Here is a 17,158-nt window from a genome sequence, read left to right on the forward strand (position 1 = left end):
TATATTGTTGTGTTGGAAATTGGTGCCAGTGAAGATGGTTGTTCAGTGCAGTTTTCAAGTTATTTGGGGATTTTTTTTTAAAAAAGGGGTCACTTTAGTTTACTTCTATATGCCAATACAAGTCAAAAAATGATATGGTGGTGCAGTAATCTACCAAAAACAGTGGTCTGTTACTGAATGGCTCGGATCTTATTAATTCACCAGAAATCTAAATTATAATCAAAAATTAAATGTTTTGTTGCTGTTTTTTGTCTCTTTCAGTGTGAGAATCCCTGTGCCATAATTAGAATTTTAAATATAATGCTTAATATTGAAGACTGTTTCTGCCATGGAATTTTGAAAAGTGATTTATCAAAATATTGATGTTTCTTCACAATTGAGAATATCTCAGTTCTGACTTCGATTCTCACATTTCCAAGTTAACATCAAACTAATTTTTCATCTCGCAGTTATTTATTTTTCTCATCAGTATTCTGTTTGTTTCAAATGTTGCTTAATTTTTCATCGAGTGTTCATTTTTATTGACACAACACTAGAATGTGTTTTTTTTTTTTTTTTTTATCATCCTGCAACATTTTCAAAGGGGAAGTTACAAGTTTAAAAATCATAGCTTTACCAGAATGGTACGAAACTTGGTGACACTTATGGCACCTGGTATGTGAAAAAGAAAAAAATTTGAGGGCATGATTTGAAAAAGCTAAGTGGTCATAATAAAGTCACACTCAAAGTCTTCGGTCAAAAATGAAGGATCAGAATCGAGAAAACAGACCATTTTTATGTGTACAATCTACAAATACCCCAAAATGCAGAAAGAAAATTGCACCGCAATGTAGGGGTGAAACTCTAAAACATCTAGGCCTGGTTTCATAGACAGGGCTTAGCCTAAACCAGGATTAGGCCATAGTTCAATTAGGACATTTAAGTAATTTTTATAAACATGCCTTAGAAAAAAACATTACTGGTTTGCATCTTGAGACAAAACAAAGGCACTGATATATTTTAAGATCAATCAGTACAAGTTTCTTTCATTTGAAACAACTCAGACTTGCATTTTAGTCTAGGACTAGGCTTAAGCCTTGTCTGTGAAACCGGGGGCTAGAGTGCAAAATCAACACACCAACTCACACACACGCGGACACACAAATACACACCTATGAACTGGTGTGACTGCAACTATGTAAAATAAAATCAATAATTTGACTACAATGCAGTAAAAAAGTGGACAGCAATGAAGGGGTTAAACTCTAAAACATCAAAGAGTGTAAAACAGATACATCCACTCACACACACTTATAGGCCGGGTTCAAACCGCAAGCTGCAGCAGAGCAGAAGCAGCGCGTTTGCAGCAGGTAGGCAGAGCAGAAGCAGCGCGCGCCTATTTTGCTTTCACACCGGCAGCGGAGGCAGCGCGCAACTGAACAGCGGATTTTGGTCAGAGTACTCTATAATGGGTACGTTCGCATTGCTTTATTTGCATTTAAAATACATTTAAATAAAAAGACTTGGCAAGAAGCTTTTTTAATTAATAATTTCATTGTTACTTTTTTTGCATCTTTGTTTTGCTGTCTTTGTTTTCCGTGCAGTACGTGTTATTGATAGAAGAAAGGCCATCGCGCTATATTTGTTATTAAGGAGAGCTGAGCTTGTTAACATGGTAGCAATCCAAGTGTAGTGTTCTGCTAAATATTGCATTTATGTAGTTCACCAAATTTAACCTGTCATGCATCACACTGTTGTTAGCTGATGTCTCTTTTTTCATAACATAGCAATGTTCCTAAACCGAGATCTGGTGATGAGTGACCCCTGACCTCTCTCTCTCTCTCCTGCAGGAACCCATCTCTGAAGCAGCAGTTGTTCTCATATGCTATTTTAGGATTCAGAGGTGGGTAGTAACGAGTTACATTTACTTCGTTACATTTACTTGAGTAATTTTTTGGGGTAACGAATACTTTTCGGAGTATATTTAAAGATGGGTACTTTATACTCTTACTTGAGTAAATTTTTGGGGAAAAATCTGTACTTTTACTTCGTTACTGTGTGTTACGCTCCTCTCGTTACTTTATCTTAATGCAATAAATGTTATAATGCTTCAGTTTATTCCAAACGAATCCGTGTATCATTCGTTCTTTCGTTTTTCTAATTGAAACCAAAAATGGAAAAATAAAAAAACGACTTGTTTTTTTATCCGTTTCCAAAACCAAAATGAAAAAACAGATAAAGCTTCGTTTTCCGATTTTCAAATTTATGATAATATCAAGATTAAAAAAACGGATATCAAGCGTGTGTGTTTCACGTTGGTGTTTTCGTCTGATGCTAGTTAGTGACGGTCATTCTTGAACGATTCGATCATTTTAAACGAATCTTTAATGTGACTCGGGAAGAACGAGTCGTCTCTGGGAGTGATTCTTTCAGTCGCGCATGCGCAAAAATTCTATAGTTTCTGTACAGGAATAGTCTAGTTCACCTGTTTCAGTCAATGCAGTGGGTGCCGGTGTTAGAGAATTGATTAGTTCATCTCTTGAGTCTTTCGGGTTTTCGAGTCGCTCCTCACGTGACAGACCCATAAGCTTTGACCATAGACTGGAGTTACCCTGGCAACAAATCTCTGTGTATATTATTATTATTATTTGTCTTTATGATTTTAAGTGTATTGCCTTAATGTTTTAATGTTTGTATTGTTTAATAATAATAATAATAATAATAATAATAATAAAGACTGTATAAAAGGCTTTATCCTATCATTCGTTCTTTTGTCACGTGACGTGACAGCATTGGATAGATGAATTTACATGCTTCCTTACAAACAGGTGCCTAATCATTATTATTATCATCATCATTATTATAATTATTATTTACTCTTACAGTTACTGCATTTCTGAGCTTTTTACTTCTTACAGTTTATAAATGTACAAATTTCTGTCATAATGGTTATTTTCTATACACTGAATGTTGTAACAAAGGTAATACAGAGTACTTATTAATGAACACATATGATTATGGTGGGTTTAATTTCCTTGATTTCTCTTCTTTGAACAACACTTTCAAAATTAATTGGATTAGACAGTGTTTGTGTAATCCAAACTCAATATGGATTTTTATCCCCAATGACTACTTTTCCAAATTAGGTGGTCTCCCTTTCCTATTGATCTGTATTTATAATATTGCTAGAATCCCTTACAATTTAACCAAATTTCATAAACAGGCATTACTTGCATGGTCATTCATTTTTAAGCACTTCTCAGCGGTACTTCATTTGGAAATTTGTTTTGGTTGTTTCCTAGTTCTTTAACTTGGAAGGTCTTATTTTAAGTCACAAAAAATTCTTATGTAAATGTAATTTTCCAGTAACTCCCAAAGAATTCTCCATCATCATGGACACTATTCCTAAAGGAGTTGTTACGCTTTCAAGGGACTCATTAGATCATCCAGCACTTTATCTTTACACCCATTTGAAATCCCAGTAGGAAAACTATGCTTTTTGTTACATGAAAGTGAAAAAGTGATGTGACATTCAGCCAATATGGTGACCAATACTCAGAATTTGTGCTCTGCATTTAACCCATCCAAAGTGCACACACACAGCAGTGAACACACACACAGCAGTGAACACACACACACTGTGAACACACACCCGGAGCAGTGTTCATCATTTATGCTGCGGTGCCCGGGGAGCAGTTGGGGTTCAGTGCCTTGCTCAAGGGCACCTCAGTCGCGGTATAGCCAGACCAAGACTCGAACCCACAATCCTAGGGTTAGGAGTCAAACACTCTAACAACTAGGCCACGACTTTGTCCAGTATCCTTCATCACGTAACTATAAGATTAGATCACTTTTTCAAAAGAAGCGTGTAACGACTCCATATGTGGTGTCTTATTGGAGGAATGTGGTTGATCATATTAATGAGAAAAAAGTATGGACTCTGTCTTTGGAATATATAATAACTAACAAGGTTAGAGAAATCTCATTCAAATTGTTACACAGATTTTACCCAGCTAAAGTGTTTTTGAAAAGGTTTAAATCAGACATAGATACAAGCTGTTGTTTTTGTGGAGACCCTAATGAAACTGATATACATATCGTTTGGGATTGTCCTCACACACAGCTATTTTGGAATGAATTCTCTAATGTTATCTATCGCAGTGTGCTACAGGGTTTCTCTCTGCTTTTTAAGGATACTGATTGGCTTCTTTAATATATAAAAAGACAAAATGAATGTATATTTCATTATTAACCAATTATGACTTCTTGCAAAATGTCATATTCACCGCAGTAAATTCACTCATCAAAATGCATTATATATTGTTTTATTTTATTTTTTTATTTTTTTAAAGAGGTTCAACAGTATATCCAAACTAGTTAATCTTCCAAAAATCTTAAGGCTGTCAAAAATGTTTAATCTTTTCAATGCTATTTAATCTTTTTAATTTATTTTGTTAAAGTTTTCGATTAGTATTATTTATTTTTATGTGTACATACGTCTGTTAATGGTGCTTTGCATATAATGCCACTTCTTTGTATGCAATATTGACATTACCTATCTGTACTTTTATCTTTGGTACATTGGCATTAATCAAATAAAAAAAGAACTAATCAATTCTCTTTCCGGCTCCCATTGCATTGACTGAAAAAGGTGAACTAGAACCATATGCGACTGAACGAATCACTCCCAGAGACGACTCGTTCTTCCCGAGTCACATTAAAGATTCGTTTAAAATGACCGAATCGTTCAAGAACGACCGTCACTAACTAGCATCAGACGAAAACACCAAAGTGAAACACACACGCTTGTTCCCTTTCATAGGTCACTTCGATGCTGCGGTGACGTCACCACGTATGGGAACACCTTCGGTGTGACGAATGTCTGAAGCCCTATACCATCCCGCCAATCCTATTGGCCAAATAGCGCGTGGCACCGCCCAGTCATGCGTAGGCATATATATACCTGGTGCCGCGCGCCATTTACCTCAGATTTCATTCCTTCAGTACGAAGCGAATCTTCTGTGCCCTATTGTCTCGCGTTCTCAGCGAATCATCACGAGCAGTATACTCCTCTCCGCGGACGCGATGAGTTTTAAGAAGTGCAAGGACCCGTGTACCAGGTACATCGTTCAGGGGGACACTCATGACAGGTGCGTAGTCTGCCTAGGCTTACACCACGCACAGGAGGCGCTTAGCGGCCTTTCTTCATGCCCCCATTGCGATGGCCTGCGACTCAGGGTCCTTCGCTCGAGGGTAGATGTATTCTCCGATGTCGCCGTGTCTAACCCCCGCCACACCACTTCTGCGACTGCCGAGGCACCGCACGAGGTGATAGCTTGGGGTGACACGTGTGACATGGAGCTCGAGGACAGTTCAGCGATGGAAAATTACTCTCCACATCGCTCGCTCTCCCCTACCCTAATACACAGGAAAACTTTTGAACCTGTCGTTTTCTCCTGTGAGGATTTACGGCCCACACCGGGGGCATGTAGTGCCATCTCCTTCGGTTGTGACCGTCATGATGACGACGTTCTTTCCACTGCGGCCTCGGGGTCTGAGGACTTCGCGGCCGACACGAGCCCTCTCCCTCCTAGTGGACAGGAGAGGCGTGTTTCCCCCTCCTACAGTGAGCTGTTGGATGTGGTTTCCCGTGCAGTGGGTACATTGGGGCTGGAATGGGAGGTTGAGAAGGCCGAGGCCCAACCTTCTTCGAAGCTGGACGACCGTTTTCTAACTAGTCGGACACCTGCGCAGCCCCGGAGGCCTTTACCCTTTTTCCCGGACCTCCACCAGGAGGTTTCGAGGTCCTGGAAACAGCCGTTTGCGGCGCGCATCACGAACGCTGCAGCCGCGGATTTCGCCACCATTTCGAGCATGGCGAGTCACGGCTATACAGCGATACCGCCGATAGAAGAGACTCTCGCCGAACATCTTGCGCCTAATTCGGCCGCGGCGTGGAAGTCCCGCCCCCTCCTCCCCTCGAAGGCGTGTCGAGTCACGTCTAGCTTAGTGGGAAAATCCTATATGGCCGCTGGTTAAGCGGCTGCTTCGCTTCATTCCATGGCGATCCTTCAGGCCTACCAAGCGGAGCTGTTAAAAGGATTGGACGAGGGGGACGGCATTACACCTGAGGCGGTCAAGGAACTACGGCGAGCTACTGATTTGGCGCTTCGTGCTACCAAACATACTGCTCGAGCAGTGGGCCGTTCCATGGCTGGATTAATTACGGTTGAGCGCCACCTCTGGCTTAATCTCACCGATATAAAGGAAAAAGATAAATCTTTCCTCATGGATGCCCCTGTGTCTAAGGATGGTTTATTTGGAGAGGCGGTCACTTCAGTGGTGGAGAAGTTCACAGCAGCGAAACAACAATCAGCCGCTTTCCGCCAGCTGATTCCCCGCAGACCCAGAGAGGTTGAACGCCGTCAGGCGCCCGCGCGTTCTCGCTCAACCTCCTCTCACCGCCAGCAAGTGCCCTCTCGGGAAGAGCCTTCACCTATGGCGCCCCCTCGCAAGGACTGGGGCCCTAGGGTTGTTCCACCGGCTCAACAACGCCAGCGAAAAAGATTGAACCTGAGTTCGACGGCCAAGGCCTCTCGCCCTCGGGCACATAACAGCAGCTCCTGATTTTTTCGCTGCCTGCCAGGGACTGTGCCCTCCGCTAGAGAGCGCTGTTGGACCGCTTTCGCGCATCCAACACTCTCATTGCAGTCCCCACGCTCAAACCCTGACTGTTTCGCCGCAAACAGCGCCTCGAACAGCATTGGAGCCAACTGTAACACCAATCGCTTCCTCAGACACTATGCACGATCCAGTTTTCAGAGCTCGAGGAGCGCTTCAAAGGGTCTTCATCGAACGGCCCGTCATGACGGCTCGCTCAGCCGCCGCTGTTTCGCTAGCGGCAGAGCCCGATGCTCAATCTGTTGGCCTAATTCCTGCCGTGGACACGTTTCAGGATTACGTACAACGAGATACAACGCCTGCTCTGCATATACTTCCCCTGTGCACGAACACCATGAGTCTTTCGTGCCCGGACATTTCTATGTGTGCAACAGCGCTGCAGGAAACGAACATGTTGAAACCGCTAATATTGTTTCGGGCCGCGTGGGAACGCTTGCCCGGCATTTCTCAATGGGTGTTACGCACAATTTGTCACGGATACACCATTCAGTTTCGGAAAGGCCCGCCCCCTTTCCGCGGAATTCTCTCCACGGTGATGAAACCGATGGACATGGCGGTGCTGAGACAGGAAATGTTAGCTCTACTGAGCAAAGGGGCTATAGAAGAAGTACACCCCTCTCAGATGGAGTCAGGGTTTTACAGCCGTTATTTTGTGGTACCAAAAAAGGACGGCGGATTACGACCCATTCTGGATTTACGTCTAAATCTTGCACTCAGGTCGAGCAAATTCAAGATGTTGACGGTAAAATCTATTTTGTCTCAGATTCAACCAAACGACTGGTTTGTCACGATCGATCTGAAGGATGCTTACTTTCATATTCAGATCATCGAGAGACACCGGAAGTTCCTCAGATTCGCTTTGGAGGGCAAAGCGTATCAGTACCGCGTTCTTCCCTTTGGCTTAGCGCTAGCTCCCCGTACATTCTCAAAATGCATGGACGCAGCTCTGGCCCCGTTGCGGCTCCGGGGCGTCCGTGTGTTAAACTATCTGGACGACTGGCTGGTGTTAGCGCACTCTCAGACTCAAGCACACTCTCATCGAGATATTGTGCTAAATCATTTACACAGCCTGGGTTTACGCACAAACTTCCAGAAGAGTGTATTAATCCCCTCTCAACGGATTACCTTTCTGGGAGTAGATTTGGACTCTCGCGCGATGACAGCAAAGCTTTCTGCCCCGCGCGCTCAGTCGATTACGTCATGCGTTCAGCACTTCAGGGCGGGTCACACAGTGACAGTGAGACTGTGCCTCAGACTACTAGGTCTAATGGCGGCGGCGCTTCCCGTGATTCACCTGGGTTTGCTTTACATGCGCCCGTTTCAGTGGTGGACGAAACGACAGAATATTTCACCCCGTTGTTCTCCGTATCGAACGATCTCGGTGACGCGGAGGTGTGTGATGTCGTTAAAGCAATGGACATCAGCCGAATTTCTCCTCACCGGGGTTCGGCTGGGAATTTGTGCTTCCCGAGAGACTGTCACGACAGACGCGTCTTTGACCGGGTGGGGAGCTGTTTGTCAGGGGCGCCCAGCCCACGGAGTGTGGACAGCGGCACAACGCAGCTGGCACATAAACAAATTGGAATTACTGGCGGTTTTTCTGGCTCTCCAGTATTTTTCGAGTCTACTGACCGGCCGTCATGTGCTTCTCAGAACGGACAACACTGCGGTCGTGGCTTATCTGAACCATCAGGGAGGATTACGTTCTCGCCCTCTGTGCAGACTGGCGAGGCGGATTCTTCTTTGGTCTCACGACAAATTTCTGTCGATCCGGGCTGTTCACATCCCTGGACGACTGAACTTCGGAGCGGATTTATTATCCAGGCAGACTCTGGAACAAGGGGAATGGAGATTACACCCCCAAACGGTGAATCACCTATGGCATATTTTCGGGGAAGCGGAAGTGGATTTATTCGCGTCGAGCACGACTACGCATTGCCCGCTATGGTTCTCCCTGAGCCCTCCATCACCCCTGGGTCTGGATGCGCTAGCTCACAGCTGGCCCAGGACCAGCTTGTATGCGTTTCCTCCGATTCGGCTAGTCCCAGCGGTATTATGCAGAATACGGCGGGACAGAGTGGGACAGCTGTTGCTGGTGGCTCCGCGATGGCACACACAGCCGTGGTTTGCGGATCTCATCAATCTGTTAGCGGGCTCTCCGGTGGAGATTCCCCTCAGACGGGATTTATTGTCGCAAGCACAGGGACGGATCTGGCATCCCAGACCAGATCTGTGGAACCTGTGGGCGTGGCCTCTGAGCGGAGTGAGTTGATATGTCCCGGTCTTTCTGCTGAAACTACCGAGACTATATTGAACTCTAGAGCAGTTTCTACGAGACGCTTATATGCTTTCAAGTGGAAACTGTTTATGACATGGTGTGAAACTCATGATGTGGATCCAGTTTACTGCCCTGTGGCTTCAGTACTGGAATTTCTTCAAGACCGTTTTTCGGAGGGATTGACACCAGCCACCTTGAAGGTTTATGTGGCAGCTATCTCAGCTCACCATGAGCATATAGGTGGTGTTTCAGTGGGCCGTCACCCACTGGTTTCTCGCTTTATACAGGGTGCGCGACGGTTGAGGCCTTTCCGCCCTGTGCGAGTTCCTTCATGGGATTTATCCATTGTGTTACTGGATTTGTCAGGGCATCCGTTTGAGCCCCTGGAAACTGTATCGGATAAGCTCCTGTCTCTGAAGACACTTCTTCTCATGGCTTTATCCTCCCTTAAAAGAGTTGGGGATTTACAGGCTCTCTCTGTCTCACCCTCGTGCATGGAGTTTGCACCAGGCTCTGTGAAAGTGTTGTTGCGACCTAGGCCTAATTATGTTCCTAAGGTCGCGTCTAATCCTTTTCATTTTCAGCAGGTGGTCCTGGAGGCCTTTTCTCCTGCTGCGACAGAGTCTGGAGATCTAAGTCTTTGCCCTGTGAGGGCGTTGAAGACTTATGTGGATCGCACTGCCCCATGGCGTGAGTCTGACCAGCTGTTTGTCTGTTTTGGACATAAGAATAAGGGCCATGCAGTTACGAAACAGCGCATGTCCCATTGGCTGGTGGAGGCTATTTCCTTGGCCTATGAGGCGCGCGGGCTCGCTTCGCCCTTAGGAGTAAAAGGTCATTCCACAAGAGCAGTGGCTTCTTCTCAAGCCTTTCTCAGTGGATCTTCTATGGATGATATCTGTGCTGCGGCAGGTTGGTCCTCACCGAGCACTTTTATCAGGTCTTACAGTCTGGATGTGAGGATGGCCCCTGGCTCCCGGGTTCTCTCCGCTTGAGCAGATGCTTCCTTGGATCCAAGCTATCAGGTACGTCAGGCGTGATGGTATAGCGTTCCCATACGTGGTGACGTCACCGCAGCATCGAAGTGACCTATGAAAGGGAACATCTCGGTTACGTATGTAACCTTGGTTCCCTGAATAGGGAACGAGATGCTGCGGTTCTGGCCGTGCCGTACCTTGATAGTTTTCTTCCCTTCTCGTCATGAAATCTGAGGTAAATGGCGCGCGGCACCAGGTATATATATGCCTACGCATGACTGGGCGGTGCCACGCGCTATTTGGCCAATAGGATTGGCGGGATGGTATAGGGCTTCAGACATTCGTCACACCGAAGGTGTTCCCATACGTGGTGACGTCACCGCAGCATCTCGTTCCCTATTCAGGGAACCAAGGTTACATACGTAACCGAGATGTTATCCGTTTTTTATTTTTTGATTAGCACAAATTTGAAAATCGGAAAACGAATCTTTATCCGTTTGTTCATTTTCGTTTTGGAAACAGATTTTTAAAAAAACAAGTCGTTTTTTTATTTTTCCATTTTTGGTTTCAATTAGAAAAACGAAAGAACGAATGATACACGGATTCAAACGCGCCGTCTACTTTTCTCTGGGCAATGAGCGATGCCCATTCGCGAATGATTCATTCTTTTGAGTCAATTCTGTTCAAAGGCTTGATCAAACCAATTGGCAAACGAGTGAATTGGTTCATGAATCAGTTTGAATGAGTCGTTCAGTTCCCTGCCGCACGCGCTGAGCATCTGAAGTAGTGATGGGATTTATGGCTCTTTGAGGGGATCCGGATCTTCGCGATCCGTTCCTTTCAAAGAGCCGTTCAAAAGAACGGCTCTTTTGGCTCTTTTTAAATATTTAGTCAGTTTTAAGAAGCCAACTTGGGGGCATCTCAGTTTATCCTGGAAATAATCACTGGGATGAATGATGAGGTGAGATTTGTAGTCAAATAATTAAAACTCAGATATCACACACCAATATCTGAGTTTGAATTATTCTGAAATATTGATTATTACCTCATTTGTCATGTGTGGACTATATTCCATAGGGTTGCACAAATCCCTCTGCTTAGACAGTGACATCACTATTTTGGATTTACCTTTAGTACAAAGTGTGTGTGTGTGTGTAAAGCTACGTTGACTTACGTTATTCATACAATACCTACTCACAAATAAACATCAAAAACAAAGCCAGCTGCAATGAATTTCTGTGAAAAACAGCTTTTACTACAAACACTTCCACACAAGAACATTGTTATCACACAAGAACATTTTGATAGAAAACTAAAAATATTTAAAGTAGATAAAATTCTAATAAATAAAATGGAAATGTCTACATACTACTGTAAACTTTGCAAATAGGACATCAGCCCCTTCAAGTCAATGAACAATAACAAAGTGGGCTGCAATGAATGTCTGTGACAGCTGACAATGACAGAGGCACGCAGGGTTTTTTTTCCACTGGAGTCCTACTCACGTGAAGGATGCGTGCACAACTAATAACTAATATCATCACGCTATAAAGGGTTTGCCTGCGCTGGGTGCGCCCCTCCCCCATAACTGTTCTGTCTCGCGGGGGAGCTCATTTGTGTGCATCTGTGTGAAACACGCATAGGAAAAAAGAACGACAGAAAGAACGGCTCCCCTCCAGCCGCGACTCGGCTCCCATCGTTCATGTTTATGAGCCGTTCAAAAGAATCGGTTCGTTCGCGAACGTCACAACTCTAATCTGAAGTGGTTCACTCGGAGTTGTCACGTTTAAGAACAGAAAGAGCGTTGAAAACGTGGCTGGAACTGCACTGAATTGAAATCTGCAAAGGCTATTATTTGCTAGCGATGGAGATCCTTATTAGATGAACACCGCGTGTGCTGTCTACTGTTTAACAGGTAATAACTTGGGCTACATTCGATTACAGTACACGATACCACTGTGACATTAGCTTGTTGTACGTGTGTGGCTTATAACAGAGGGGAGTCAAGTTGAATGCAGCTTCAAAAAGACAAAAAATAGCCGATTAAGATTTTATTAATTTTAATACAATCACACCTGTGCAAGTACGTTCAGCGAGTCATATTATCAGCTGCTAAATTCAGATCTGTGATTGCTTGCTGGCGCTTAGCCAGAGATAGATGCGTTCATGCAGCGCTGCGCATTATAACCAATCACACATGATTCTTTTGAGCTTATTAAAGCATTGGCCAATCAGAGGTGTTCCGATGAGTCATCGCTAAAATGCCGGTGCTTCCTTCATTCGCTCGCTGACTGAATACCTCTTTCTGGCGAATTCTCTCGCAGAAACAACAAAGTGCAGATGTGTGTACGAATCTTTAATTAAGATATTGATTTCACAGTGTTAACAGTTTCAGTGATTTTAATGGGAGTTTCTGAGAGTGATTGAAATCTAGACTGTCAGTGAAAATTATCTTTAATAATGTAAATGTTATTTGCTCTCTTTCTGAACAATGAAAGATTAGTAGCAATATTTATATCACATTAACTTTCAATGTTAAATTCACATTTAATATAAAGTCAGTCGTATTAAAAATATGTTATGGCATGACACCTATATCTGTTACTTAAGTAAACAGACAGGGTTTTATAATAAATTACATAAATTGGAGTAAAGGCTGATGAAATATATACATTTATACACGCACACATACATTACATACATTTTATCTATATATCTAAATAAAAATAGGCTCAGTACAGTATATATGACCCAAAGTAACTAGTAACTAACTACTTGAGTAGATTTTTTATCCGATACTCTTTTACTCTTACTCAAGTAACTATTCAAGACTAGTACTTTTACTTTTACTTGAGTAAATATTTCTAGAAGTACTTTTACTTTTACTTGAGTACAGTTTTTGGGTACTCTACCCACCTCTGTTAGGATTTGCCCTGTCTGAGGCTATGGGTCTCTTCTGTTTGATGGTGGCTTTCCTCATTCTGTTTGCCATGTAAATACTGCTCCGTCCACCTCTTTCCACCGCTGCGACGACACGTGTTTTACACTGGCTACCAAAAGAGTTCTGTGTTGGTGTCATTAAAATTGTACATTTCCAAGTTTTGTTGAAGGCTGATAAGATAAAACATGTATTGTAAAAATGTATCCAAATACAGAATAAATACATGTATTTCACAATTTAAAATGTCTGAATATATTGTTGTGTTGGAAATTGGTGCCAGTGAAGATGGTTGTTCAGTGCAGTTTTCAAGTTATTTGGGGATTTTTTTTTTTTTTTTTTAAAAAGGGGTCACTTTAGTTTACTTCTATATGCCAATACAAATCAAAAAATGATATGGTGGTGCAGTAATCTACCAAAAACAGTGGTCTGTTACTGAATGGCTCGGATCTTATTAATTCACCAGAAATCTAAATTATAATCAAAAATTAAATGTTTTGTTGCTGTTTCTTGTCTCTTTCAGTGTGAGAATCCCTGTGCCATAATTAGAATTTTAAATATAATGCTTAATATTTTTAGACTGTTTCTGCCATGGAATTTTGAAAAGTGATTTATCAGAATATTGATGTTTCTTCACAATTGAGAATATCTCAGTTCTGACTTCGATTCTCACATTTCCAAGTTAACATCAAACTAATTTTTCATCTCGCAGTTATTTATTTTTCCCATCAGTATTCTGTTTGTATCAAATGTTGCTTAATTTTTCATCGAGTGTTCATTTTTATTGACACAACACTAGAATGTGTTTTTTTTTTTTTTTTATCATCCTGCAACATTTTCAAAGGGGAAGTTACAAGTTTAAAAATCATAGCTTTACCAGAATGGTACGAAACTTGGTGACATAATGGGTTATTGATAGAAGAAAGGCCATCGCGCTATATTTGTTATTAAGGAGACTATGAAAAAGACGCATACTTTGGGTTCATCCCATTAACCGACGTAGGAGAGAACATGGTGCATATTACCATCTTGTTACTGGGTTTGTTTGCAATCAAATTTACCAAAGGACACCCTGAAAACCAATTTAATAAACGGTTTTAAATTATGTGTATATTGTAAATAGTTCACAGCCTTGACTTCCTGCTCATCTTGAAATCAGCATTTACTTGTTTATTATATATGCATGTATCACCTGCTTTTGTTATTTGTGTGCTTATGTGTAATTTAGAAATTGTAAATAAATGGTTCCAATTGAATCAATTTTGAATCAAATAGCCTATTGAGTTGTTCGCTCGTGTGCCAGCAAAAGCGTCAAAAACACTATAAAATTACTTACCATCTGCAATAAAAGTTTATTTTTGGATAGAACTGTAAGTACTTTACACTCACAGATACACATTTATTATACATAAAATTATACATACTCAAATGAATTGGAATGGCTATAACCATATAGCCAAAATGAGTCAGAAGACTGAAATAAGAGGTTGAAATCAGATCAGACCCAGAAGGATTAAGCTCTGATAATGCATTCCTGTTCATTTTTGTTACATTTTTATAGAATTGTAATGTTTTGTATAACAAAGTGCTTTCTCTGTTCAGGTTTGAATGTAGTAATATTAAAGCAAAAAAACTACACTTCAAATCAACATTTAAATCAACAAAAAATATAAACCTTGACAAAAAGTAGTCTTTGAGAATGCCTTAATATACATTTAAATCCACAGCCTAATAAAATTAAACAATTATGTATAAAAACAACTAGGGTATTCACATTACGATATTTGGCAACTGGGAAAATGCAACAATGCAATAATAGTGATGATTTGGGTCTGTCACAACCTTCTGTAAGCAGAGTGATCACACAAACAATTACAGCACTTTCAGAACATCTTATTGTGTCGCAGTTCATTTCGTTTCCACTGGACATTCCCACCTTGCAGGCTCAAAAAAACTACATTTATGAATATAGCAGGCTTATAGGTGCGTACAAGCAGGGGGAATGAACCGTTAATAGTTTGTGCTATATGCTCCCATGTCTGGTTCTTGTCCCTTGCTGTGACACCCGGCCCGAATTTTCCTTTAAGAATGGCCTTGTGTTCATCCACTAACTGGGCTAACAGTAAACACTGTTCCTCTGTCTAGTTTGGCTTTCTCGCCCTTCTTGGTTTTGATTCCATGTTTGAAACATTAAAACCAACACTCAAACCGCCACTTATATAGGACAGCAATCACTGTAATTGGAAAGATTGGAATAATTGTTATCATTCTAAGCCAATCAAATACCTTATAGGAAATTAAAAGCATGGTAAATAAAAAAAAAGATTTATAAACACACATATAATGTGTGTGTGTGTGTGTGTGTGTGTGTGTGTGTGTGTGAGAGAGAGAGAGAGAGAGAGAGAGAGAGAGAGAGAGAGAGAGAGAGAGAGAGAACGGTCAAATAAGAAAAATGACGCGTGTAAATTCAAAGTGAGAATTAGAATTGACTTAAAATCCTATGGAATAAAATCACTGTCAAAAGTAATCGTACGTAATTCAAAACATTTGTGTGTAATTTTAATATACTCGTGCGTAATTTAAAACTATTGTACGTAATTCAGTTTTTTGTCAGAGTTGGATTCCAAAATCTACGGCCACGACAGTTTACAGATACGCGATTTTGTGTGTTTTTTAGAGTACAACTCTAAAATGTACAACTGTGACAGTTTACAGACACGGCGCTTGTTTTCACAATAGCTCTGTTACACACACGACATGCGAATTACGACTACGAAGTGCGGTGTGCGAAACGACTGTCAAAAATACGTCATCAAGGTCACAGGCATTACTATCCGAGGGAAGATGAATCGATTCAACGAAGTGCGCATGCGCCCCACCAAAGTTTTAAACCACTGGCGCCGAAATGGCGGATCAGCAGCCAATCGCTCACACACCTCGTCTCAGGTAAGTTAATTGTTATTATTTTTTTTTAATCTGACATGTTTAAGCAGGGGTCATCAAACTTGTTCCAGGCGGTCATGAGGTCGAAGCTAAACTCTGAAGGACACGGGCCCTCCAGGACCGAACTTGACGACCCCTGTTTTTAAGGGTTAACGTTAGTTATAACTAATAACCGAGAGTAGCAATATTACAGAGATAGTATAGTAGGTAAGATAAGCTCTCAGAGTACATGTAACGTTAGGTGCTTAAAGAAGACAGTTGTTTAGGAGGTCATCGCTGCAGCCTGTAGCGCGATGATATAGGGTTACATAAAAGAATGAACAATTTTAAGTGTTGACTTCCTAACAGCCGTGTTACGTGCACTGTACGTTAATACACAGGTCATGCTATATAAGTGTTCACTGTTTAAGTATTGAAGTCATATTTCATTTATCACTAATAGTCTAGTCAATTTAGGAAAAAAAGGTTGAACAAATTGCAACAGAAGCAGACAGATTTTGTATCAATATGTACAAAACATTGGGTCTAGCCATGTGAAAATGTCTTGTTAAATTATGTTGACAAATAACAGTAAAATACTTGATATTAAGATCTGAGTGGAACCCATTTAGGCTACCCATGAGCATTAATACAGAGAGGCAGGAAGAAGTACTTTGGTTCCTACTTAGGCTGGTTCCTTTATTAATTTTTAAGAGATTATACTTGGGGCTGTTTCTGGGGGACGAGTCTGAGGCAAGAACATGAGACAATAGTAAGGAGAATGCAGAAGACAAAAGGTAGGCAAAATAAAAAGTAAATCCCCAGAAACACTCCCACGGACCCAACCCCAAACCCCATCTCTGCATTAGTAATTAATAAAGGCTGGTTTCTAAAGTACTTCTTCCTGCCTCTCTGTATTAATGCTCATGGGTAGCCTAAATGGGTTCCATTCAGACCTTAATATTAAGTATTTTACTGTTATCAACAAGATTGAACAAGACATTTTCACCTGGCTATACCCAATGTTTAGATCTGTTGTGGTATTTATGCAACTTAGCACATAAATTTATTTAAACCATTGATTTATCTCTATCAACATAATCACACACAATATTGCAGTAACAAGATGTTGTAATCTTTATTTGCTGGAAAATGACAATCAGTCAAGTTTGTGTTTTAAGCACATCTGACACATCCCTAAACCTGAAATGTAAAGCAGAACGTGCTCCACTGGCAGGTTATTGTAGAATATGTAAGCACACTGCCATATGCATAACTTATTTTTGCACTGTTAATCAAATTTTACATTTTCACTTAGTGCAGGTTAATGTAAGGAAGATACTGTACTACAGGTATTTAAATCCTTTTAGTATGTACTCCACT

Source organism: Carassius carassius, chromosome 10 (genome assembly GCF_963082965.1).
Source record: "Carassius carassius chromosome 10, fCarCar2.1, whole genome shotgun sequence".
NCBI classification, from domain to species: Eukaryota; Metazoa; Chordata; class Actinopteri; order Cypriniformes; family Cyprinidae; genus Carassius; species Carassius carassius.